Source organism: Sinohyriopsis cumingii, chromosome 19, assembly GCF_028554795.1.
Source record: "Sinohyriopsis cumingii isolate HCF-2022 chromosome 19, ASM2855479v2, whole genome shotgun sequence".
In the NCBI taxonomy this organism is placed as follows: domain Eukaryota; kingdom Metazoa; phylum Mollusca; class Bivalvia; order Unionida; family Unionidae; genus Sinohyriopsis; species Sinohyriopsis cumingii.
The window spans coordinates 8,335,320-8,359,720 of record NC_142979.1 but is presented as its reverse complement, the minus strand read 5'-3'; the positions used below and the strand labels follow the sequence as shown (position 1 = coordinate 8,359,720).

At 38.2% G+C, this 24,401-nt stretch overlaps 1 protein-coding gene and 1 long non-coding RNA gene across 2 annotated transcripts in view; both read left to right on the top strand.

Moving 5' to 3' along the window:
- LOC149775112 (N-acetylglucosamine transporter UNC93A-like) overlaps positions 1-24,401 on the top strand; it is a 224,472-nt gene that overhangs the window by 152,639 nt on the left and 47,432 nt on the right. The window lies entirely within an intron of this gene.
- LOC149775114 (uncharacterized) lies at positions 106-22,884 on the top strand. The gene is made up of 5 exons (XR_016416486.1): positions 106-1,413; positions 1,933-2,054; positions 12,756-12,870; positions 22,228-22,334; positions 22,787-22,884. It is a non-coding gene; the product is annotated as an uncharacterized LOC149775114 (long non-coding RNA).

Genomic DNA, 24,401 nt, shown 5'->3' with positions numbered 1-24,401 from the left:
GTATTGGGGCCTGATCTGTTCAATATATTTCTCAACTGATACAGCAGGTATAATCAGAGGCGTAGCTGGGGGGGGGGGGGGAAGGGGAGTACATATGTCCCCGGGCGCCAAGGTACAGGGGCGCCAAAATGAGGCTTACAACGTTACATTATAATAAGTAAACAAGGGTAATATTCAAAAATGTGATTAAACGGGGAGGGGGCTGGGGCGCCAATTTTATAGTTCGTCCCCGGGCGCAAAATATCATAGCTACGCCTCTGGGTATAATAGAGACCCCCCCCCCCCCCGAGTTTGCCACAGAGCGCTCGTGTAATATACGGTTTAATACAAAATACATGATTGTGGGCAGGAATATACAAAATTTGGTCGATATACATGATCGTTGGTATCTATTCAAACGAGGGCCATGAAATACATTAGCAAATTCCTACAGTATTTTAAGGCAGGCGATTACGAATTATTTAAACCACGTTTTTCATCTGTCACAGATTTTATAATCATTTTGAAGTGGCTGCTTTATCTCGAGGAAAACGAGCGGTAAGTGTTATACAAAACAAAATCTTAATAGCAATTTGATCACTTTTGCGTCATTTGACAGTAAGAATAGTAATAAATAGAGGATAATTTCTTTTCCTACGTTAGGCCTAATACCTGATATGTTTTTTAGTGTAGTACACACACAAAAAACAACCCCAAAACAACACTAACAACATTTTAAAAAACCCACAAAAACGAGTGCCGTGCCGAAGCCACGGGCTAAAATGCTTTATTATCATTTTTTTTTATTTATAGCATCAATCACAAATTGAAATATATACAGTATTAGCGTTGGAAAAGAAAGTTTTCTTTTTGTTATATTTTTTTTTCTCACCCTAGCGAAACACTTTCTGCAAATGACCTTAATAAAGAAAAATAATAAATTAACCTAAACCACTTTGAATGTCGACCGTATCTTTTATTTACACGGCATCATGCGCGGAAGAAAATACCAACTGAACCGGGATTTCAGACAGCAGATGAATTGAAGTTGATTCATTGAACATCATTAGCAATTGTACAATCAAACAGATGCAACAATGAAAAGTGGAACTATGAAAAATCGAGAATGTTAGATTTGCGAAGGATTTATTCCGAATCATTGTCTGCTAATAGAGAATTCATGTCAGTTGCTGTGTCGGCGATGCCCACACAGCGCGCCGTCCAAATGTGAAGTTGCGTTTTGCTGACAGACATAACACTGTGCCATAATTTATCTGATGGCATGTAAAGAAGCTGCTTAAATTATAGTATTTAAAAGTTTCTTCATTTTGTAAGAGCTCAAGAAATTAATTCTGGTTTGAAAGACAAGATGACGGTAAAACTCAGAAGACGTAGCTGTACAGTACCGTTGGTGTTGGAGACGTCATAATAAAGGTAACTGCGTTAACTTCGCTTTTTGTTTGGTAATTTGTTGGATATTATCTTTTGCTGATCTTCTTTGAGCTTGGAGTAAATTTTACATTCTGAACATTTTTATTTGCACTTGTCTGCTTAATATGTATTGCTGGGATATCATATAGAATATGAAGTCAGTATAATGGTACTATATTACATATTTGAATGATAAAAGACTGGTAAATGATATAATGATAAACTACAAAATAAATAATTTGCCCAATATCCCAAATATGTTAATTAAAACAAACATTGAATGTAAATTCAGATATAATGAGCAGTTGTAAGAAGTAAGAAATAACATTTTATCCATTGAACCTGTTATGTGTTATCATCATCAGTTTTAAAATAAACACATGGAGACAAGTTTGCTTAAATTCTAAAATTAACACACACACACACACACACACACACACACACACACACACATGGTATTTTAATCTAATACAGAAATGGTGACATTGATATATGCAGACCAATAGTTTTTTTCTTCTACAGATATAAATTAAAAAGCCTAATTCTGAGAGTTTCACCTACAACATTCATGATGGGAAAGGGCCACTAATTAAGAGCTGACATATGTGGAAGAAAAATACCATCCATGTTGAAAAGGGCTAGAGGTAATGTGAGAAAACATAATTTATCAATCTTATTTAACATTATTGTTGATATTTTATCTCAACTGGTCAAAAGGCTAAGTGGGTTTATGTAATGGTCCAGAGTGTGTTATTTATTTCACATCCCCTTCTGTCTTTCAACAGTAAGAAATTAGCTACTTTGGAGTCCATAGTTCTGATCAATTTGTTTATATAAAACTTGGTTTTGGGCTTAAATCAACATCTTGGATAAATCTAATAATGAGCAAAATCCAAGTATATACATGTGATCATGTATAAGATTAGTTGAGTTTTTTAACCAGCCTAAAAGCCATACTTCCACAATATAGGCTAAAATCATTAAGTTGTCCTTGAAGTTTGATGAGTGTTAACCATTAATAATAATAAGGTGATCTTTCATCTGAGTATGTTACCACCGCATGCAATATTTATACATGTAGTGCAGTTTTTACTAAACGTAGAATACATGCTTATATAAATGAGATCTAGATTGAAGAAGTGAAGATGCATACAAATACATGAGGTTATAACCACTACTGCTGATTCAAGTTTGATCATGCTTGGCCATTGGGCTTATAGAGTCAAGTTTCACAATGATGCTTATTATGAGTGTGATAAAGGTATGGTAGTGAAGTGACCTTGCATCTGATTGGCAGAGTTTCTTATGATTTGCACAACAGTGTTTATGATCCAATTTAGATCTGACTTGTTTAATTATTTGCTTGTATGTCTGAGGCTATAAGCAAAATCTATGCATATAATGTGGTGGTTCTACATCTCACTAGCCATTCTTGCTACTGCTCTTAAAACTATTTCTCATTAATTTCATCAGACTTGGTGAATAGATTTATCTCATCAAGATATAGCAAAAGAGCAATTTTGTAAAAAAAATATTCATTGATATTAAACTCAAATTCTGCATCTGATTGGTTGACCTTGCAAATACTATAAGGGCTCTATTTCTGACAAAAAGATTATTTTGATCTAATGTAGCAGAAATGCTTATATGATCAAAACATTGAACATATTTGATGACAAATAAGAAATAGTTTTTCATGCAAATTTGATAAACATTGATAAATCGGTTCATATCATTAAAAGCTTGGAAGAGTTTGATTACATGCGAGACCATCACATATTAATCATTCTTTATTTAGAGAATTATTTTTGTCAGGATTTAGTAAAATATGTAAAATCAATATGGACTGGTTTTGTTATGTACAGCAACACTAGTTGTTTACTGAGTACTGAGGGAATTGGAGTAAGGCAAGGGTACATTGCAGTAGGTAACCTGGTTGACTTGATAACAGGATTTTAACACAAACATTTTTATCAGGAGTCTAGCATACTAACCATTGATTCACTGCAGATCCTGCCCCCATTAGTTACCTTTTAATACATAAAGCATTTGGGTTTTTTATGTCACAAATCCCATAGGGATTAAAATTAACATCATGGGTCTCACTGGATAGTTTCGTATTTTGACATCCCTCTAATTTTTAAGGTAGAAGGCATGAACCTAATTATCACAAGCCTAGCATTTATAAATTTACACATAAGCTAAATCTATAATGTGGTTCAGATTTACTTTGAGTTAGGCATGGAAATAGGTTGGCTTGTTGGTGACTGCCTGTCACAGTTAGATGAGCATTGGAGATCATATGCGTAACTTAGTCTGCAAATGAGCTGCCGACTTTTATTTGTGTCTGCTACAGAGGTAAATATAAAAAAATCTTGATGGTAGAGGGGTGATGAAAAGTATGCTAATTTGTTATAGTACTAGTGAACTTTATTCATGCATAAGGCACATACTGATTCTTTTAGTTGCCTTGTCACAGAAAAATATTGAAAATAGCTATTTCTAGTAAAAAATGAATGTAAAATGTACCTGCATCCTTTGACCCTACCAGAACCAAACTAAAAGCTCAAATTTGTGCAGCTGCTTTTGCTCATCACAAACATAATTGGGAGTATAACTGCTAACCCTACCCTCTAGCACACATTTCATTCATTCATTGGATTAAAGTCACGTGCACCTTTCGGTATGTGCGACTGTTTAGTTTGTACACGTTTGTGTACTTTTTGAATTTAGCGATTAACTTATACAATGCCCCCAAGCAAGCAAGCCGAAGCCCAGGTGCCCCAAAAGGTCCCGCCCAGGCTCTCGTCGCTGCAACCTTCTCCATCGTTGTACTCCGTTGGTGGTCTGTTTCTGCATCCTGCATCTCCTTCCTCTCTCATTTCAGGCAGTAACCGAAGCACACCAGCAGCAGTATTATGAAATTTTCGTTGCAATCAATGCCCAGTTCCCTATATTTATTGGGCTATTCCTGTACTATCTTGCCAAACATGTGATTGTCACATACGCTTCAGATATTCCTGAGTTGTGAATTTTCCTATCTTTTGTAAGGTCTATTAAATTTTGTGTACTTTGCGTACTTGAATTTTCCGAAAATTTTTTCACATCTAGTAGGCTTTTAGTAGCCCTTTATTTTGTTTTGGAGATCTCAATTTGGTTAAGTATTTCGTACGTGTGGCTTTAAACCAATCAGTGTGTTTCAGGGCCAGTAAGTTGTTGGTCAAAAGAGGGCTTTCGTGGGTCAGAATGAAAGCCCTATGTGGTAAAATTTGTTTGTAAAAAAGAAAAAAAAAAAGAAAAGAAAAGAAAAAAAAGGTGGGTAGGGAGTGTGTATGCTATATTTGTGTGATGGCTATAGACATTTTTGTTCGTTTTTCTGCTTTTCCCACATATCCCGACAACACACATTCACACTCACTTTCTCATTCACACTTATAAGTAGATGTGGGGGGGGGTGGCCTTATTTCTTTTGTTTAATTTCGGGAAGGCAATTCTTTTCATACTGGGGGGTGGGGGTGGTTTGATTATTTGAGGCATACTCTTTTCATTGTTTCTGCCTTCATTCCCCAAGGTCTGCAAGTGTCCTGTTCTTTCTTCTTTTACTGCCTTAGGACGTTTAACTTCATTCTGTGCCTTTTCCTGCTCTTCTTTATTTCAGCTCTTTCTGCCTTATCCCGTGTCCGTTTCTGTTTTGGTCTTCTCGTCCTTTTGATACTGCCATGTTCGCCGTGAGATGTTTTCTTCGAGGGAGGTGGTTTGATTGCCTTTGTTTCCCTTCGCTTTGACCACTTGGCTATTTACCTGTTATTTTTGTTTAGCTTAGCTATTTGTGATTTATTTTAATGTATATTTTTTTTATTTTTATTTTTTTATATTTTTTTTATTTTTTTTTGATCCTACTAGCATGCCGTTATAATTCCGAAACAGTGATTTTGTAATATTTTGTCCTTATCTGGTTTTTATTGTTCGGGTTATGATCGGCTGTGCCAGTCTGTGAACCCACGATACCGAGCCGGCCGTCACAATTCCCAAACAGTGATTTGTAATATTTTGACTGGTCTTTGATTTACTTTTTAATATTTTTTTTTTTTTTTTTTTCCTTTTTTTCTTTTTTTTTTTTTTTTTTGAACCTACGGGGCCTAGCATGCCATTATAATTCCAAAACAGTGATTTTGTAATATTCGTCCTTATCTGGTTTTTATTGTTCGGGTTATGAGCGGCGGTGTCAGTCTGTGAACCCACTAGCCCGAGCCGGCCGTCACAATTCCCAAACAGTGATTTGTAATATTTTGATTGGTTTTTTTCTTTTTTGGTTCGATCTTTTAGGTTTATTGGTTTTAATTTCTTTACATGGTCTCTCTTTATACCCAACCCTTCATTCGGTTTAGATTTGTCCCCTTTTGCCTATTTTGTTAATGAATGTCATGATGTTATTATAGGTCATTCCTATGTTATTGTTTTTTGCCACAAGTAACTCCGGGTATGTCCACCGTTCTCCTATTTGTTCCTGTTGAGATTTTAGTTCGGCCCTTTCCTGGTTGTATTTGGGGCATATATTTATTAAGTGTGCGATTGTTTCTGGAGTTGGGCAGTAGGGGCAGTTTTCGGTTGGTCCCCTTTTTATGTGTTTCCCTGCGCATCCTGCCAATAGTGTTTTACCTGTTCTTATTCTATTTATTATTGTTATATCGTATGGATTTTTGAAGGTCGGACTTTCGACTTTTCTACTTACTTTTTTCATCATCGTGTGTATTAGACTGTTTGCATCCGATTTTTCCCATAGCTCTTGCCACATGTCATTGATCTTGTCCCATGTTATTGATTTCAGTGACGCTGTATGCTATATTTTGGGCTTTTGGTTCGTTTGTGGCGTTTTTTGCTTCTGCATCTGCTTTGTCATTGCCTGGGATTATGGATGTGAGAGGGTATCCATACGAATTCAACGTGTTTGTTGTTTTTTTCAATCTCTTTAAGTAGCGATCTTGCATGATTAATCATATTAGGTCTGCTCTTGGATTGGTCTGTTGCTAACGATTGTAGTACACTGTAAGAGTCGCTTAGAATGACTGCCTTAGTTGTGGGGTATGTTTTGACGTATGTTAATGCCATTAGTATTGCCATGAATTCTACCGTGTATATAGCGCATTGGTCTGGGAGTCTTTTTCCAACGGCGACATCTAATTTTGGGATCACTATCCCTGCTGCAGTTTTATTTGGATTTTTGGTTTTTGATCCATCTGCGAAGATTTGCGTGTATGTCTCGTATTTGTTGTCAATGTACGTTAGTATTGATGCTCTTAGTCCTATCGGGTCATTTTGTTTTTGTCCTAGTTTACGTAAGCTAAGATCTATTTGTGGTGTGGGACAGGTCCACGGGGGGTCTGGGTAGTACCTTATTTTTTCTGGGTTGATATTTGCGATTTGAAATTTCCTTTTTAATTCTATAATTATTTTCCCACTAGGTATTTTTTTATTTTTTCCTTTTGTATCGAATGGTTTGTCGCATGCTAAGAGGGCTTGTAGCGTGAGGTGGTTGGGTTGGTGTATTGATATTCGAGTCGAGTATCGCAGCATCAATTCCTTCCGCCTTAGGTCTAGCGGGGGTTCTCCTACTATTATTAAGATATCTTGTGTGGGGGTACCATTTAGGACGCCGGTGCATACCCTTAGCGCTTTTGATTGGACTGTGTCTAGTTTCTTTAGTAACGTGGCGTTCGCCGCTCCATATACCTGGCAACCGTAGTCCAATTTTGCTCTTATAAGTGCTCTATATAGGGTAACGAGTGTTTTTTGATCAACCCCCCAATTCACCCCTCTGAGGTTTCTGTGGAGGTTGATGTCTCGTTTGCACTTCGTTACGAGTTCTTGGATATGAGCTGCCCACGTGAGTTCGTGGTCGAATACCATACCTAGGAGTGTCGCTTGTTTTTCGAATTTGATGGGTACCCCCTTTAGGGTTAAGTTTGGAGTGGGTGGGGGGTGGCCACCTCCCGGATTGAAAACTATGCCTACTGTTTTTAGAGGTGACAATTTAAATCCCCATTTATCTGTCCAATTTCCTATATCGTTTAGTCCTTTTTGTAAGTGCTTGGTCGTTTCTGTGCTGGCCGGGTTGCCAGTTTTCCATACGGCGCTGTCATCGGCGAATTGGGATAAGTCAAGGTGGTTGGGTTTTATCGCTGTTTCCAGGTCGTTTATCATTATATTAAATAAAGTTGGGCTGATTACGCTTCATTGTGGCGTGCCATTTTCCAGTTTGTATCGTTCGGAGTAGTCTTGTCCTAGTCTGACTTGTATCTTTCTATCGGTTAGGAAGTTAGCAATAAATTTGTATATATTGCCAGTTATTCCGTATGGTTTAAGTTTACTTATCAGTCCCTTAGTCCACATTAGATCATATGCTTTTTCCATGTCTAAGAAGATGGCTGTAACATATCTGGATTTTTAAAATTTTTCTCTAGATGCTAATTTGACAGCGGTTTCTAGTCTCATGAGTTGGTCTATTGTGCTTCGGTAGTTGCGAAACCCGCTCTGTGTATTAGCTAGTAGTCCTTTGCTTTCTAAATGGTATTTCAGCCTGTTGTTTACCATAGTTTCCATTATTTTACATATATTGTCTGTTAGTGATATGGGCCTGTATGATTTTATATCGCTTGAGGGTTTTCCAGGCTTAAGAATCGGGACCACTACTGCCTTTTTCCATCTTATAGGTATGGTACCGGTTTCCCATATTTTATTAATGAGGTTAAGTGCAATTGTGACAAGTTTTTTGGGTAGGTTCTTGTACATTTCATACCCCAAAGTATCCTCCCCGGGGGATGTGGTCTTTTTGCCGGCGAGGGCCTTTCTCCATTCGGCTTCTGTAAACGGAAGGTTTAGTGGGCCGTCATTATTTCCTGCTTCCTTTATGTTGTCAGAGTTGCTTTCCTCAAATTGCCTTTTATGATTTTTAAACTTATCCTCTAAGTTGGTATTGCTACACATGTTGGCGAAATAGTTTGCGAATAATTCTGCCTTATGTTTGTTGTTTTGTCCAGGTATGTTGGGGGTTATTGATTTAGTTTTGCCTCTCATTTTTTTAATTCTTTGCCACACCTCCTTCGATTTTGTGTTAATATCTAGTTTTGAGCAGAATTCTGTCCATGAGTTTTGTTTAGCTATCATAATAGTTTGTTTGGCAGTATTTTCCTTTTCCTTGTAGTAGTTAAAGTCCCTATTATTTTTAGTTCTTTTGAATTTGTTTAGAGCTCTTTTTTTCTCTTCAATTGCTATTTTACATTCATTATTCCACCAGGGCACCGTGGGTTTGGGTGCTACTCCTTTAGTTTTAGGAATTGTTTCTTGGGCCATTGTGTTAATGGTTTCTATTAATTTGTCATTAAAGGTGTCAATGTCCCGGTGATATATGGTTTCTGGGTCGATTGAGTCACCTATCTGTTTGAACCTAATCCAGTTGGCCTGTTCGTATTTCCATCTTGGTGTGAAGGACGCTTTATTTTGAGGTATTCTAATTTGTATTTCTATATTTATAAGGTAATGGTCACTTCCCATAGGGTCGCTTTCATCAACTTGCCAATCAGAAATGCCTGTTAATCTTGGTGTGCATAGAGATAGGTCTATTGCTGATGTGTGGCCTGTTCTGTCATCTATCCGGGTGTGCATTCCGTTGTTTAGAAAAACTAAGTTGCATTTTTGTGCCCATTTTTCTACAATTTTTCCTTTAATGTCCGTCTTTTGACTCCCCCATAGTTCATTGTGCGCATTGAAGTCCCCGCATATTACCACCCATTCTCCACAGTCTTTAATCATTTTGATTGTTTCGTCTGCACTTAAATTGCGCTGCTCATTTGTTTCATAGAGGTTAACGATTAGTACCTGCTTAGTTTGAGCGGTTATTTTGACTATCTGTATTTCGAAGTCATTGGGCGGTCTACTATCTGTTAATTTATGCATTTCTGATGTAATTCCATCTCTAACAAAGGTTGCTAACCCCCCTCCTCTTGCTGTGGGGGATCGATGCTTTAGGTATTTGGTGTTGTAGCCTATGATGTTTGGGATACGTGAGGTATCATTTAGGTGGGTTTCCTGTATGCATATAACATCTGGTTTTCTTTCCTGTTCAAGTATTTTGTTATTTAGTTGGTCAGCGTGGGCCCTAAGGCCGCGTGCATTCCATTGCCATATTTTGATTTCTGCTCTGGAATCCATCTCTAGTGCAAAAAGTCTTAATAGTTTGTTTAATTTACTGTTGTTTTCGTTTTATGCGTGTTTCCTACCAGTGAGGGTGCTACCTATTTATTTTGTTTTTGGTATCCTGATTTTTGTTTTGGCCTGCTTATAGTTTACCCCATGGGAGATCATATATTCGACTATTAGGGCTTCTCTAAGAGCCCTGGGGCATTCTGCATGGTTTGGTTTGTGGTTACCACTACAGTTAGCGCAGTGCTGATTGGTGGCGCTACATGTTTTCCGGTCTGGGTGGTGAAGACCACATTGATTGCACCGGAATAGGTTTCCGCAATTCTTAGAGTAATGCCCCCAATTTTTGCAGTTGCCACAGAACCGTGGTTTGTTTTTGAAAGCAAAAATTTTTTTAGCCTCGAGTTTTTCGGCTATTTTGATAGTTTCTGGGGTGGCGCCCTTAAAAAAGAGTACCACTGCAGTGCTATCCTTTCCCCTTCTTGTTTTTAGGCAGATTGCTTTCTCTACTTCCTGTCCTTTACTCCTTATGTAGTCTACTATTTCATTGGTTTTATTTTGAGTTGATACGTATATGACTCCTTTGTTGTGTGTTTTTGGGGGGTTTGGGTCTATGTGTTGTTTTGTTCTGTTGTGTCTAGTGACCTGAACATTTATTTGGCCTATTCTTTCAATTTCCATATATTTGGCAATCTGTTGTTCAGTGGTGCATTTGATTATCAGCAAGTCGTCTCTAGTGCTTTTAAGCGTGAATTCTCCTTGGTGATGTTTGTTCAATTGCCATGCTATGGTTTTAAAGGCTAACTTCGTTATTTTGGAATTTACTCCCTTGACGAAGAGAGTCAGTTCAGCGGGGTGTTTCTTGTTTTGGATATTTTGCAGACTGGTCTTTTTTCCCCTGGTGTTTGTCTCTTTAGCTGACTTTGTTTCGTTGTCCATAACCGGCTTGCTGGGTCTTGTATTCTGACAGTTAGTGTGTTCCTTATTCTTTCTAACTGGTATTTGGGATTTGGTTTTCCTATTATTCTTACCTTTTGTTGAGTCGTGTGTGACTGCTTTATTTGTGGTAGGGTGAGGGCGTTCTGTTTCATCTAGTAGGTTCTCAGTTTGAGTCCCCTGGCTGCTAGTGTTTTTAACCAGCGTGGTCTGGGTTGTTTTTGTGCTTGTTGAGTATTGTTCCTCAGTTTGGGTACTCATGTCGGATGTAGTTTTGCGGTTACTCGGTAGATTGTCCACATTCTCGTTTACGCTTGGTGACAGGTAGAGTCTACTCATCGAGTCAGTTGGGGTCGAGTTGAAAATTGGCGTTAAGAACTGTATCTGTCGTTTTTCTCTTAGGGGGGATGAGACTGCTTCGGAGTAAGTTTGCCTTAGTTTATCTGCCTTTAGGTTGACCAGGCAGCTGAGATAACTATTTGATGATGTGACATTAATTTTGTTGTTATCCATCTTGAGTTTCTTTATTTGATGTAAGGTATATATGACGGGATATTTCTTTAGTTTTAATCCTGGGTTTGTTTTGATTTCTTGCAATTTATTTGAGTTTAATTCTAGCTTAAAGCTATTTGTCTTAACTATACTTTATTCTACTTAGTACTATGAAAAAGCAACAGCTGTAAGGGGATATGCAAATAGCTTTTATTCTGATTTGTGTAATTAATTATTATATTACTATTATCCAATTTAAACTTATTGAAAATTATTTTCTAGCCAAATGGTCAAAGTAAAAGGTTTTACTTACCCCGATCCAATTTTCTTTTTAAGATCTTTAGAGTTTTTAAATACAGCCTTCTAATTATACAAGTTTCATTACATTGGTCAATAATTAGTCACATGTGATGACACTTGTAACTAATCAAACCACAGCAACTGAGAGCAGACTAAGCACTGATATTTATATGGTACAGTGGCAATATACAGTCTGTCTGCCGCAACACATGAAACAAACTGGACAAATCTGAAAGCCTTGAATTTGACTTTATTTATCTGTATGGTAGAACAGAACCTGAGTTGAAAAGCTTTTAAAGAAAGACCTTGATATCAAACCTAATAATAACTGCAGGAGTTATATTATGGATAATTAACCATTCTCTCAGTTTCAAACTGGGCATTCCATCCCATGGGGTTCTAAATGTAAACCAAGTGTAACTGATATCCTAATGAACTGTAAAGACCATAGCAGCACAACAGCAGGGGACCAGGTATGTCCAGATCCAGAAATCACAGACCAGTTTCAAACTGATGATGAACCACATAAAAATTACACATCTGCTAGAACTTATGTTATGAAGATAACTTAAATTGCATTATTATTAATCCTCCTCCTCACATTCATCATAATTGAGATGCATCATATATGTTTTATTGTAAAATAGTTTATGCAACATAATTCAGTGAAGACCTTTGCTGCCAATTTACCAGTGAACCATTTGTTTCAATGAACATATTTTATGTTGTAACAAGGAGCATCATTTAAACATTATGATACACTTATCATGCCTGTATATGAAATCTTAATACTAACACTTATACTTGCAATACTACTACTAATAAAAACACCTGCATTGATAATTTGATTATGTTCAATTGGACTTGTATCTAAATGATCACCAGCTGCATGAAAAGACATATTTTAATATATAGATATTGGATGGAATACTAGTTATCACAATTGAATAGTCATATGATAAATGATATATTATTTTAAACAATTTATATTTGCAGTGAAACATACTTTTACATTATTTTCACTTAGATTTCATTTATAGAGCAGTATACTCTGCATTCATTAAATTACTGAAATGGTTATAATACAACAACAAATACTGCAACTTCCAGAATCACAAAAATCAAAAGATATAAACAAAAACTTCCCTACATGTATCAACAGTTGTCACTTAATAGACAGAACTCTGAAGATTTAGAATAGGATGTTAACAAATTAGGTATTCAAGTTAAAAAGAAAAAAATACCAAGTAAGCTTACTACCAAAAAATCAAACAATAACAGTGAATTTTAGTACATTCCCAGGAAACAGAATATATGATTTTTCTTAACTTGATCTGATACATCTTAAATCTATAGAAAATGATTCATATTGTATGACTAAAATATTATGTAAACAAAAATTCCATCACTTTTTTCAGATGCAACATGCATACCCCAACCCATCCTTCTTGATCATAAAGTATACCAGCATTCCACTATAAGATGGGGAGCTGTAGTGGCTCAGTGGTTAGCTTTCTGGACCTGTGAAATAAGGTAGGTTCAAATTCTACCATCAGACCAACCTGGGTTAGCTACCATGGTGTGTCCTTGGGCAAGGCACTATACTTAAAGTGCCTTGGCACTAAATAACTTACTTGTGTTGGTTTACCATAAAAGGCCAAACCAAACACAAAAAAACAACAACTTTAAAATATGAGTTTTGTCAATACTAAGTAATTGAAAATCATACTGAAGAAATGTTTTTGTTAATACAGATTAATGGATCTAAAAAATCTCTTTCTTCTGCAGGAGTTTAAAATGTTAAATTAAAAAGGTCATGGTACACATTGCTTTGTTCGTACACATCAGGCTCTGTAACCCATATCCAACTAAACATTTTAGTAGAGTCTGAATAAAACATATTTTAATCTGGATGATAATATTCTTTCTCCATTCATATATTACACCACCAAGATTGATCCAAATAAGATTACATTTTACTATAACACTGAGGATGAGTATGCCTCTTAACAACTTACAAATGTGGAGAGAATGGAGTTAAACTGAACTTTGATTTCTTTTCAACCATAGCACAAGATGATCATTTATTATGAAAAAACCTGAATAAAGTTGGAGTTCATAACCATGACAGTCTTGATACAATATAAATTCAATATATTATTGTTGTCTTGAGGTATAGTTCTGTATATTACAATCTCACACAAGATCAGGGTATATTTTAGTACCATACAGTTAATTCGGGATTGTATTAATACCTATTCTGGTGAATGAACATTAAATAAGATTTACTATTTTGGAACCAGTTGCAATAAAGTTTACTAAACAAGAGAAAATATGACTTTACTATAATATCTAAAATGTAAAATCTGCAAACAGAATACTTGCTTGACTTTACACTTCAACTATATCATAATATTTATTTGAAATGAATTTATACAAATGGCATTAAATTGGGTTTCAGGCTGGTAATGACAATGGTAGTAGTGAATAGGGACTAGGGAACTTCCATGTTAAAAAGGGTATATCCACTCTGGGGACTATGTAATTTAACATGGGAGAAAAAAAAAAAATATCCATTCTAGGGACAAGGGGAATTTAACATGGGAGAAAGAAAAAAAACTATTCACTCTAGGGACAAGGGAAATTGAACATGGGGAATAAATCGTGGGACTGTCTTGGGACTAGGGGAAATGGAACAGGGTCGGGACCCTATTTTAATAAGGTCCCGACCTGATGGGTCTATGAAAATGGAACAGGCGAAAATTGAAACAGGGAGGGGTCTCTATTTTTTTATTATTTTTTTAAACAAAAAAATAAAAAAAGGGGTAGGCAATTGAAAGTCAAGATCTTTTCGAGAGATAGGAATGGCCCTGAAAAGGGCCTTTGGTTTTATGTTAATATACATAAAAGGCATCTGTGACATCTTCTTCTTGACCTTAGGCTGTGCCTGACTGCAGGACCATAGATTAAGACTCTTTTGAGGCATCCTTGATGCCCCACATAAGATTCTTCGCATCCACAGGCTGGTGTCTGTCCTGTGGATAACTGTCCAGTTGGGTCGGACATACATTGATATGTCCGTCCGGAACATCATCGAAGACACAAGCGTTGAAGATTGTACATCGGTCCACATGTTGGGGTGCTGAGTAACAGGTGAAGGAATGCAGTGAACTGTACTTATTTATAGGGGGAGGAAGGATTGAAACGGATTGAGTTTGTTGACCAATCCAAACACGCGTTACAAAATTCAGTCAGCCCACGTCCAATCCGAAGAGAGCAGTCTGTGACGTCACATAGTCTATATAGATTCGCTAGCGCCTGTGCGTAGTCAATCTAAGCGACAGTTTTTCAACATGACGGAAACTCAGAAAACGATCAGTTTGGGTGCACTGATGGTGGAGACTACCCAAGGGAACCCAGACTTACTTTCAGAAGAGGTGAATTGGGATTTTGTGGATTTTTTTACCTTGCAAGAATTTGTTCCTGAACCTTCGTCACCTTCTCCTTCATTACCGCACATGGAAAATTTTAGACAGAGACAGAAAGAAGAATTGGAGAAATTTATACAACAGCAAAAGGAAGCGGAACAAGCTTTTCTCCTACAGCAACAGCAGCAAGAAGAAGAGGTAAGAAAAAAACAAGAAGAAGAAGACGCAGCAGCAAAGAAACAAGGGTGTCAAAATCAAACGGTCACGGTACTGTTAGACATTTTAGTTAAGAAGTCTGAAACAGATGTATCAGACTTCTTTATTACGGCCGAAGAGAATACGACCTTCCCAAGCTAAACACTCCAACCCTGTGACTACGCCTACTGCACCATCCTTAGTGATTTCAACGAAATCATCATCAACAGTACGCAGTCCAGAAGTAGGCCTTGGCCATGGCAAAGGCTTAAGACAGTTAAAGTTGATTGTTTAAACTCACCCCTTACACCAAAAAAGGCCCTTTTCAGGGCCATCCACGTCTCTCGAAAAGAGATAGGCTTTCAATTGCCAATAACTAAAAAAAACCATTTTACCCAATAGTACCTGTCTGTGTATGAGTGTGCGTGAGTGTAGGTTCTTATTTTAAAATCAAAACCCAAAGACACTTACCTTTTATAATTAATTTATTCTTTTATAAATATTTACAATTCACAATTCACAACAGAGCACTTTAAAAAGTTCATAGACTTATTCTGTCTCATTGTTCACTCTCTGTTTTTTTAATATCTTCACCGTCATAGTCTTTTCCTCCTCTTCCTCCTCACTTTCTTCCCTTCTTTTCTTCTCCTGTTTCTTTTTCTTCACCTGTCTGTTTTCTTCCTCTTCTTCTTCCTCTTCCTCTGAAGAATCCCTCTCTTCTTCTGACTCCTCTTGTTTCTTTTTTGGGCAGTCTGGTGACCAATGTCCTTTTTCTTGACAATAATAACAGGTATCTTGACTTTTGTCTCTTCTAACCCCTTTTTTTTCTTTTTTGACGGTCTGGACACTCTGAAGACCAATGCCCTTTCTTCTGACAGATATAGCAAGTATCTTGACTTTTATCTTGAAAGGAAGGAGAGTAGTCCCTCGGCTGGTCTGAAGAGAATTTTCTAATGACCCCTCGCAAAGCTCTGATGAAACGTTCGATCTTGGTAGTCTCTTCCATTGTTGTGCTCAGTTTGAGAGTGAAATGAATAGTGAAAGGACAAGACACATACCCTTTATATACGCTGGTCTGCTATGACTATAAATTAATCCATGGTGTTTAAACTTTAGTCATTTGACTTTTTGCTATCGAGATGAAATGATCCAATTCATTTGAGAAGAAAGAAGAAGAAAGTAAGAGGCAGAAACGTGATCTATCGCCTCGTACTAGGGCTGAAGTCTTGGTACAAATTCATGCCAGTGATTTTGAAGAGGACATGAGTGAACCAGAATCCAAACCCTCTAAACAAAGTTTACCACCCTTAGTCAACCCTGAAAAGTACTATGACATTCGAGAGACGGAAAAGCGTCCCTCTAGAAAATTTAGAACTACGGCTTACAAATACACAGTGAAGTTTAAAGATTTCAAGTCTGAAGTACTGTTAGAGAAAGCAAAAGGGTTCATCACCGACATGTGGGATTCTTTGCTCACCACACTCAAGCGACAATGTCAACCCAAAGAAGATGATCGCTTGAGACTTTCCATACAACATGACGGCTTGAAATCCCCTGTTTGGATCGAGTTTAGCAGCCCTGCAGAATTGACCACTTCCAAAGTCATGGACAAGATTCAACACGTGCAACAATCTAATGACCAGTTTGACATCACCGATGGAAAAGCCACACTGGACATGACCCACGTCTCTCCTCCTCAAGGGACCGGACAATGCAGAAAGACCTTATTGGTCAACAACCTTCGCATTACCAAAACAAGTCTTGTCCAAATTAACAATTTTCAAGACCACATGTGTTTAGCCCGAGCCATCGTGGTGGGATGAACCTATGCCGACAAGAACGACACGGTAGAATGGAAAAGAGCCTGGGAGAACATTCGAAAATCGAACCAAGCCAAACAACGAAATGAAGCAGAACTTCTGTTACAACAAGCATGCCTGTCCAAAGACACATCCTGTGGCATTCCTGAGATGCAAAAATTGCAAGATGCCCTAGCTCCACGATACACCTTGAAAGTGCACCCTCAAGAAGTGCGCGGGTCTCTGTTGTTTCGAGGGAAAGACTTTAAGGATGGAAAATACATTCACCTCTATCATCACGATGACCATTTCGATACCATTACCACTATCACTGGATTCCTGGGATACAAATATTACTGTGAGAAATGTGACTTATGATGGTTATAATAATCGAGAGCAACACAAACATTGTGGATCGAAATGCTCAGGATGTTTGGCCTCTCAACCCTGTCTGAGCGAAGGGCAAGAACCAGTGCATTGTCCTGCTTGTCTGCGCACATTTGTCAGCCCTGCCTGTTACCAACAACATCTGAAGATGCAAGGTTCACAGAAGAAATGTGCTTGTCAACTCCTGAGATTGTGCCCAATGTGTGGACAAGGTCTATGTATCAACAGTACCAAGGCACACGTATGTTCAGGAAAGAAAAAATGTCACATTTTCACTGCATTGTGGACTTGGAACACCAATGCTACATACAAAAATACCAATCCCAACCAGAGAAAGAGGATGGTCACAAGAAGAAGAAAGGCAATTTCATCTTTTTCGATTTCGAATGCATGCAAGAGACCAGTATTCACATTCCTAATTTCTGCGTGGCTCATCGAGCGTGCGAGAAGTGATTCAAGAACCTATCTTGAGTTATTGCCCTCACTGCAGTAAGATTCCTGGAGGGCGTGAAAAAATCTTTCAAGGACCGAACACACTAGCCGATTTCACACAATGGGTCTTAGACCCCATCGACAAGACGTGGAGCCAAGAGGACATCGAACATTATTATGGAGATTGTTATTGTCATGCCACGGTGATGGCTCACAATTTCTCCGGATACGATGGACAGTTTCTTTTGAGATGTTATACGGAACGTGGCATCGAGCGTCCTAAAATCACTTTGAACAGAGCCAAAATCATTTTCATGCAAGTGGGACAAGTGCAGTTTAAAGATTCGATGAGCTACTTAGCCATGCCTTTGAGTCGAATGCCTAAAATGTTTGGAATGACAGAAATGGCTAAAGGGTACTTTCCACACTTTTTCAATACAGAAGCCAATCAACACGCCGTTCTACCCCATTTGCCTCAGGCTCACTATTACGACCCTGACAACATGCGTACCGAACGAGAAACTTTCTATGCTTGGTACCAGGCTCACGCCTCCGACCCTTTCGACTTTCAGGAAGAAATGCTAAAGTATCGTCGTTCCGACATGGACATTTTACGGCGATGCTGTGGAAAATTTTGAGAACTGTTCATGGAACATGGAGGGGTTGATCATTTAAAAGAGGCTTGCACCATTGCCAAAGCGTGTTCCTTAGTCTACCGACAACGATTCATGCTTGAAAACACTGTGGCTGTCATCAGTCCTCAAACGACCAACTATGTCAAACGTCAATACTCGATCAAAGCCCCATGCTGGTTGCATTACTTGTGCGACAAGGAAGACAAATGGATTCAGCATGCCCGCAACGGACAGGACGAAAGATCATCGGAATGCATTCGGTCAATGGCTGGGACTTAGAAAACCCCAAGATCATGTACGAGTTTAACGGTTGCTTATTTCACGGATGTCCCGTCTGTTACCCTGACCGCGGCACTAAAAATCAGTTCTTACAACGAACCATGGAAGACTTGTACCAGGCCATTTATCAGCCACGCCTAAAGTTAGAACAGGAAGGATACCAAGTGGTGGAAATGTGGGAACACAAATACAATCACCGTTTGAACACCGATCCCGAGTTTAAACGCCTCATGGAAAGTTACCAGTTCATGGACCCCCTGAACCCAAGTAATAGTTTGTACGGAGGAAGGACCAATGCCACCTGTTTGCTGTACCAAGCTGACGAAGAGAAAGGAGAAGAAATCAAATACTTGGACGTGTGTTCACTGTATCCCTACGTGTGCAAATATTGTTGCTTTCCTGCAGGGCACCCACAATTGTTCACCGAACACATCGACCTAAAAAACATTCGACAATACGAAGGCTTGATCAAGTGCAAAGTTTTGCCTCCCACGAACCTATACCATCCCGTCTTACCTCGCCATTGCCAAGGCAAACTTATGTTTCCTTTGTGCCGTACTTGTGCTGAAACGTGCAACCAAGATCAACCTTGTCATCACACCCAGGAAGAATGGGCCTTGACAGGGACATGGGTCAGCGTAGAATTGTTCAAAGCTCTGAACATGGGATACCAACTGTTAGAAGTGTACGAAATTTGCCACTTTCCCAAGACACAATAATTCCACAAGGGTGACCCCACGCAGAAAGGCATTTTCACAGACTACGTGGATGCCTTTTTGAAACTGAGCAAGAAGCCAGTGGCTATCTGTCCTGGTGTCACACTCCCGAAGACCAAAAGACATTCAGAGAGAAATTCTGGGCACAAGAAGGCATTACTTTAGATCACATTGAGAAAAACGAAGGCAGGCGATCGTTTGCCAAAGTGATGTTAAATTGCTTGTGGGGTAAAATGGCACAATGACCGTGTTTACCCAAGACGGAGTATTTGACCGAACCTTCCCGCTACTTTCAGATGATTCACGACAAAGCCAAATTCATGAAACACGTGGACGTCGTTCGTGAGGATTTGATCTTGGTGAATTACGAAGAAGATCTGAACTTTGTAGAAGATGACCCCTTTGGAAATGTCATCATTGCAGCTTACATGACAGCTCATGCTCGCTTAAAATTGTACGAAGCTTTAGAACTGTTAGGGGAACGTGTCTTGTACTTTGACATGGACAGTTGCATTTATATCGATCACCCGAGTCAACAGCACCCTGACATCGAAGGAGACCGTTTAGGAGCCTGGACAGACAAGCACCCCGATGACAAGATTCTAAGTTTCGTTAGTGGTGGTCCCAAAAATTACGGCTACGAATACTGGGCCAAACAAGGAGAAGTGCACACGAAGTGTAAAGTGAAAGGACTTACTCTGAATTATCGTACCAGTCGAGTGGTCAACTTTGGCATATTGAAAGAAGCCTTGCAGTCTAGAGAAAGTGACCACCTATCAACCCAACAAGATTGTACGTTTACCCACACACCACATCGTCAGTCGACCCTTGGAAAAAGTCTATCAAATCGTGTAGCAGAAGCGAGTGCGGCTTCCCACCCACTTTACTTTGCCGTATGGACATGTCGGTATAAAACATTGGTTGTAAGAGGATAGCCACCCACCAGAAGGATGACTTCGCCGCAGCAAGAATCGAGTGAGAAATCCAGTGAGAACTCCAAGTTCAAACCCTACCATTTTCCAGTCTTCTTACCTGACTATTGTGATTGTGCCCGTCGATTGGACACGTTTCAAAAATGGCCTACGGATAGGGAAGGATTACCTTCTTCGTATGTTTTAGCTAGAACAGGATTTGTCTACTTGGGACCTGAGTCAGGATTGGGATACGAAGTACAGTGTTTCGCTTGCGGACTGAAGTTACGAATGGATCTATGTATCTACAAAGATTCAGCTATTCTGGAACATACTCGATGGTCTCCGCACTGCCCTTACCTTTCAATGGCCTTTCCACCCATTAAACTACGGTACAATTATGACGGTACCTTAGAGACGGTACCTTCCAAAACTAGACGTAAACACATTGCATCCTATTTCATTGTTGTTTCTTTTCCACATAATAGCTTATTTTTTATAAAATGTTAAACTTTACTAATCTTTTTTCAAGATCACTTTAGTTTGCAAAAATATATCTTGTCATTTATTGGCATTCTACATTGAATTTTGTAAACTAGCTATAAACCTGACCTAATTACTCAACTTAACTGCTGACAGAAACAGTCTACAGTAAATGTATTTCATTTCTATAGCTCGATGGATAAACATTACATCTTTTAAAGCTGTGCACAGAATAGGCCGACATATCACGAGTCAGGAAAACATGGGGGTGGTATCCCCTGTGTCCAAAATTAATATCATTTTGAATAGAATATTCTAGTGACAATTGCCTCTTTTCAAATGGTAAGCATTGCTTTTTTTTATTTTTATCAATCTGTCAAATTCGGTATGCATTTTGCTTTAATATTTGAGATGGAAACCTTAGGTGCATAGAAATGTCAGACAGCATTGTACATCATGGATGGTGTCCAACATACTTTTATGATCATAAAACAAAATCCCATTTTTTAGTTATGGCCACTGATTTAAAAAATATTCATCCAACCTAAATATAATAATAATAATAATGAGGACTTTGTATAGCGCCTAATCTTTAGAAGCTCTAAGCGCTTTGCAACATTAGACAACATAAAAACATACACAATGATATGATTACAAAAACAAACACCATGAAATTAGAAAACATAAAAAACATGCTGAGAATATTTAAGGTAGTTAACATTATTAAGTCATTAAGTTTGTTTTTGTAGTCAGAATAAGTAGTTTTGAGAGCACTCTTGAATGGGATCACTGCGTCTTTGTGTCTAAGTTCAGTGGGCAATTCATTCCATGTTGCTGGGCCCTGGTATGCAAAAGAATGCTGTCCATGTGACTTTGTTTTCATAGTGAGAATAATGAGTATATGATTGTCGGAAGAGGAGTGTAAGTATCTTGCTTGTGTGTACACATAGGTGAGGTCGGATAGGTATGTTGGACTAGAGTCTGTCAGTGAAACGTAGCACAGAGAACTAATGTTGTGTTTGATTCTGGATCGAATGGATAGCCAGTGTTGGGTACAGAGCAGCGGGGAGGTGTGCTCTGATTGTGGTACTCTAAGTATGATCCAAGCAGCTATGTTTTGAACTTTTTGAAGTCTCTGCAGTAGATATTAAGATGAACCAGACAGAATTGAGTTACCATAGTCCAGTCTTGAAAGCAGTAATGAACACACAAGTGTTTTAGTGGCATCAACTGAAAGATATCTGAGAATGGAGCTGATGCGTCTCAGCTCAAGATACGCAGCCTTGCATATGTTCATGACATGTTGGTGCAATGTGAGAGTACTGTCCAGAGTAACACCTAGGTTTTGTACTGATTGTGTGAATTTAATGTTGGTGTTGCTGATATTTATTGTGTGAGGTAAAGGATGTGAATGAGAAAGTCTTTGATAAGTAAGTATGGCTTGATTTAAATTGTGTTTTTCATGTGACTTGCCAGAGATTTTTAAATGAATTGATAAAGTAACTTGAGACACATTTCAAAGTACATGTTTTAAAAATATTCCATTGATTATTGCTGGCATTTAGAAAAATGCAATGCATCCTTTGTTGTGAAACTTATTTTAAAACATTGTATTACTCATGCAGAAGCCTGCTTGAAAACTAATGGCAAAGCAAAGGCAAATGGAATGGAAGAGACCATATCAGAGACCCTCAAATATGCACCCAACCAACGCAGAATGATAAAAAACAAGGTAATCCAAATGACTCTTATTTCATCAATATTGGATTCAGTTTCGTCTTTTAAAGCATAGTATTTGCAAAGCGGATGCATTTCTAAACTGATAACAAAATCAGCTTATCCTATTGCCCAGGACTATCAGAGCTAGAGTCCAGCTAACTACAATATGCATATATCTTGTCTGATCGGACAAGTGCCTCCATTTGGAATTTTTATTCACATGAAATATTTGGATGAAATAAATTCATCTTTGTGCAAATTGATTGCACCATCCACTTGCCAGAAATGACAAGTAAGTGCAAAGTTATCTTGTATCATGGCTTAACGATAGTAAGGGAAGCACAAGTGCAGTGAAGAAAATTTCATACATTTTTATAATGCTGATTAACATGACTTCTGCATATGTAACTAGTGCTGAGATGATATGACTTTATTTAAGCATTACAATTTTGTTTTAATTTGCAGGTGCCTGAGCAGAAGAAGTAATAGATAAACTTTACAGTGGAGTTGGAGACTGATTCTGATTCATAATCTTAATTAAATCTAGAAAATAAACATTAAAGTCATATTAAAATATCTGTTGTATTGTTTCCTTCTTTCATTTTTCTCTTAAAAACAAATGTCTGAACCTTTAGTCTGTAAATTCAGTGGATTCCTTATCAGCCCATCTACTTTTACTTTACACCATGCTACTTTAAAAAAAAAATGAATTATCCCCATTGGGGTAGGTCCCCCCAACCCCCCACCCTACTTTGTCAACTTACCTGCCACATTTAAATCTAATGGAAGGCCCTGCTGTAAAGCCTGTTAGTAAAACTACCCAACAAGAGGATTTCATACATTTGCAACTCCTAGATGGATGGTAATGTTTTCATTTTTGTAATGTAGATTTGGATATTCTTGCCACCAGTATGGAATATGTGTTTCAGAAACACAAGCAGCTTTCATCAGATTTGCATATAGGTTTTATATGTTGTGAGTATGTTGTAGGAAGTTTTTTTAAATAACATCATATGAGATGATGCCAGTGGAAATGGCAGAAAAGTGTCTGTATTGTTCACCAACTACACCTTGTTCTTACAAAATGTGGCTGTTACACATTCCCATGATGATGTCACTGACAGCCATCAGTGAGGAATGCCCCAACAAGCATAATACAAATTGCTTCCATTGTAATTGTTACAATTCCATTCTGACCACTCCGGTGTCCTAGTGGTTAGAGCGTCCGCCTCAGAAGCGGGAGGTCATGGGTTCAAACCCCAGCCAAGTCATACCAAAGACTTACAAAAATGGTATTAACAGCTACCTCGCTAGACACTCAGCATTAAGAGGTTAGTGTTAGGACTGATCGGCCTGGTGTCAGGATAATGTGACTGGGTGCAACATCATACTACATGTTTGCAGCATGATGCCCCAGTGCTATACATCACTATAAACTGCCACACTGCAGACATCGTAGCAATATGACTGAAAAATTATTCAAGCTACGTTAAAAATCCAATCACACACACACAATTCCATTCTACGATCCAGAACCAACACTAATTCCGTACTACAGTTCTTGCATTTCAATCCAATTTTGCTTTTGAAATGTAGTGCCACTCAATTCATAATGAACCCATTCATTTCAAACACTCGCAAATACTTATTATTCCTGTCTACAACTGAAAAATATCTATATAAAAAAACGTGTAACTGTGTTTTATGCAAGGGCATGGAGATGCACAAAAACTTGCACCTGAAGCTTGAATAAAACCCCGACTGTGGATAAGACTTTACCCATCGATTACCCCAGCTTGGGGATAAATTCCGACCGTGGCGATTTATTATATATCCTATGACTGCTCCAGCTTGAGGGCAAAATCCAAGCACATCCCTAAAAAGATAACAAGTATAGCGGCTCTTTACCTTCTGTAAATGCCACTTGAGCTTCCTGATGCTGTTGTATCTGCCATTTGACAGAATCACGAATGTGGATATATTTCTTAATTGCCTCTAGTTGTTGAGCTAGTTTAGCTGTATGAAATTCCTTTGTGCAGACTCACTCATTATTAATATTACAACAGTGATTTAATTACAC